Source organism: Montipora capricornis, chromosome 14 (assembly GCF_036669925.1).
Source record: "Montipora capricornis isolate CH-2021 chromosome 14, ASM3666992v2, whole genome shotgun sequence".
Taxonomy (NCBI): Eukaryota; Metazoa; Cnidaria; class Anthozoa; order Scleractinia; family Acroporidae; genus Montipora; species Montipora capricornis.
Window position 1 is genome coordinate 48,116,800 of NC_090896.1, and position 3,819 is coordinate 48,120,618.

General features: G+C 44.5%; 1 protein-coding gene across 2 annotated transcripts in view; it reads right to left on the minus strand.

Annotated features, from left to right (window-relative positions):
- LOC138033586 (L-gulonolactone oxidase-like) overlaps window positions 1-727 on the minus strand; it is a 17,971-nt gene extending 17,244 nt beyond the window's left edge. For both annotated transcript variants that reach the window (XM_068881378.1, XM_068881379.1), the window contains exon 1: window positions 613-727. The gene's annotated coding sequence lies outside the window, so the exon portion shown is untranslated. The remainder of the gene's footprint in view (window positions 1-612) is intronic.
- Between the last annotated feature and the right edge of the window lie 3,092 nt (window positions 728-3,819).

The window sequence follows — 3,819 nt, forward strand, 5'->3', positions numbered from 1 at the left end:
GAACAATATCTTCTTCCAACATAAAACGGGTGGAAAGGAAAACAAATCCTGTTTCCTTTCTTGCAACAATTGTGGATAATAATTGGCAATTTCATTCAACGAAGACTAGCCCGCGAGCAGGCTCTCAGTGGTTCGAGGTACATGAAGGGGTTGTGTTGTCAGCCGCCGTTTCACAGTTAGTGACACGTCATCCAATTACAATAACACAACAATTGCTTTTTCACAAATATAGATTAAAGACTAAAATGAGTAAGAATAAAATTTGTTCCACTAAAAGTGCAGACAGAAAAGTAAAAAATAGAAAAAAAGTACAGCTTATCTGCTGAATACCCCGCCACTTATTTGCATAACCATAACATCGAATTCGTTCTGAAAGTCGCCTATAGTAATGAAGTCGGTACGAAGGTTCAAGTTTTTCATCAAATAGAGTCCTGTTTTAAAACTGAATTTGTTTTTTCTATTCTTTTACAAGCGCTCGCGGAGCCAGGAGATGCAATTCATTCACTTTCTCTTCCTTTGTTTGGATCAAGAATTGGACCAAGAATTGTTTTCATGATCACTATACAAAAAGTGGGCGATAAACCATAATACTGCCCTTTATCTAAAGCCTACCTATCTCCAATTTGCTCCGGGATTCTCAATGGGTGCTTTGTTGTCAAACCAATGCACTACGGTATTAATAGCGCTTGTCGACTTCGCACCAAGAGTCTTTAAATCATGATGTGGGCGGAATATTCTTCTACTTTGACAGATCACGTGTTTCCGCCTTGTAACGCCATACCCTCTCGATAATTCTCGAACGATTTATCCGAGCAACAAATAATATCACAAACAGCGGGATCGGTAATCAGAATTCGAAGTACCTACATGCAACGTGTTTTAGCGCGAAAGTAGAAATTTGTTTAGTAGTTTTCTATCTCATTGTACAAGGAAGGATTACGTTTTTGCAACCGTTGGCCGTGTAGCACTTATATTTGAAATGGGCCCACACAAGGACAGAGAAAAACTCTGAACAGGATGGGAATTGAACCCACGACCCTCGGGTTAGATCACCGCCGCTCTACCGACTGAGCTACAAGGTCAGACGGGAGCAGGCTGAGCAGGCCGTGGGAACTGAAGATGTTTAAGTCACGGCAATGAATATGTACAAGTACGCTTATTCTACGAAGACTAATCTACGAGCAGGCTCCCAGTGGTTCGAGGTACATGAAGAGCATGCCACGGCTTGACTGCTTGAATGCGCAGGCTAAACAAAGGTAAAAAGGTGTTGTCAGATGCGGTTTCACAGTCAGTGGCTACGTGAGTTCCTATTATCTAAGAGGTAACCTTACTGACACCCATTGAATTCATTAAAGGTGGACCATTCCTGCACTTTGATAGATGACGAAAAAGTGGTACAGCTTCCTTAAAAGAACTCCAGCAACAGAGAGGGCAAAGAAAGATAATCCAGTTTGTCAAACTCTTACTGCGCCGACGGTCTCCTGCTGCTAAGCAAGTATACTGAATACGACTTGGTCATCACAAACACAGTATTCAGAATGGCAGACAAATACAAGACCTCTTGGATGCACCCCAGATCCAAACAATGGCACCTTATCGATTATCGTCAGCGTGATGTACGGGATGTCCTCATTACCAGAGCTATGCGAGGAGATGAATGCTGGACAGACCATAGGCTCATCCACTCCACACTAAATCTCATTATTCCCCCTCTCCATCGAAAGCGCCCGAAACTGTCCAGAAGATTATTCAACGTCGCCAAACTTCAGCAGCCTCAATATCTTGAAAGTTTCCAGTTCAAACTAGATGAAGAACTTGCTGCTGCTGAACTAAGTTCTGACCTCCCAACCCAGGAATGGAACCAGTTCAGAGAGGCAGTAACGGGAGCAGCAAAGGCAGTACTTGGCCCAAAATCCCGTAACTATCCGGATTGGTTTGACAAGAACGATAGTGACATAGATGAACTTCTCGCCAAAAAGAACAAGGCATGCATGAAGTGGGGAAACGACCCGGGCTCTACTCCAAAGAAGGGCAGGTTCAAATCATACCAAACCTTGGTGCAAGGGGAACTACGGAGGATGCATAGCAAATGGTGGGAGAAGAAAGCTGAAGAAATCCAAAGTTTTGCTGATTCCAACAACTCTAAGCAGTTCTTCAACTCCTTTAAAACGGTGTTTGGTCCTTCAAAATCTGGCTCTGGTCCACTGCTCTCCGCAGACGCAACCATATTCATCAAGGACAAGGCTGCTATCAGAGAAAGATGGAAAGAACACTTCAGTCAGCTTCTGAACCGCCTATCCCCAGGGCGCTTTCCATTTAACAGAACTGACCGGCCAGACCGGGCATTTGGAAGGAATAACTCTACAACATATTTAAATAAACACACTTCGAGGATCATATATACTCCTCCAGAAGAATACGAGGAAATATCATGCAAGTGTTCCTTCAAATGATTGCATTTTCTTTGCAAAGTGATGGGTCTGGCCGGCCAGTTCTGACAAAAGGAAAGCGCCCTTAGTTGATTCTACTGTACTTGACCATATCCCCCAAAGAGCACTCATTGAAGATCTTGATGACCCTCCTTCGCTAGATGAAGTCAGGAAAGCCATCAAACAGATGAGCAATGGCAAGGCACCCGGAAGGGATGGAATCTCTGCAGAAGTATTCAAAGCCCTTAGCAACGAGGCTCTACAGACATTCCATAGAATACTCATTAGCATCTGGGAAATGGAAGAAATGCCAGCTGACTTTCGTTACTCAACCATTGCCGCATTATTTAAGAACAAGGGTTCAAGAGCAGACTGTGGGAACCATAGAGGCATATCTCTACTCTCTACTGCCGGGAAAATCCTAGCTCGTATTATGCTGAACAGACTGATTCCTTCAGTTGCAGAGGAGAGTCTACCTGAGTCGCAGTGTGGATTTCGCCGTAACCGCAGCACAATCGAAATGATCTTTACGGTCATACAGATTCAAGAAAAATGCACTGAGCAGAACATGTGCCTCTACGCAGTCTTCATCGCCCTGATCAAAGCCTTTGACACGGTCAATAGTGGGTCATCCTTGGGAAACTTGGCTGCCCAGCGAAATTCACCACCCTCATCACACTGCTTCATGATGACATGACTGGAGAAGTGTTGTTGTCGGACGACGAATCCTCTGAAAGATTTGATATCTCAAATGGAGTGAAACAAGGATTCGTGCTCGCTCCAGTGTTATTCAACCTCTACTTCACACAAGTGATACTTCATGCCACCAGAGATCTGGATCTGGGAATCTACATCCGTTACCATCTCGTTGGGTCACTATTTGACCTGAGGCGCCTGACAGCAAAGACGAAAACGCTAGAGAGGTTACTACTTGAAGCGCTGTTTGCCGATGACTGTGCTCTTATGGCCCACAATGTACACCGTCTGCTGGTAATTGCTGACGTATTCTATGAAGCTGCAAAACATTTTGGCTTAACGATCAGTCGCAGCAAAACAGAGGTCCTTCTCCAGCCTGCACCAGCGACCCGTCCTCAACAGCCTTGTATCACCATCCATGGCACTCACCTAAAGAATGTCGAGTCATTCAAATACCTAAGGAGTACCATCTTCAATGATGGGACTCTGGACAGGGAAATTACAACCAGGATTCAGAAAGCTAGCCAGGCTTTTGGCAGACTTCGTATCAAGGTCTTACAGCACAAAAGCATCTCTCTGTTTACCAAACTCAAGCTCTACCATGCAATAGTTCTGCCATCACTGCTGTACGGCTGTGAAACCTGGACTCTTTACCGCAGGCATATAAGAAAGCTTGAACAGTTCCACACACGCT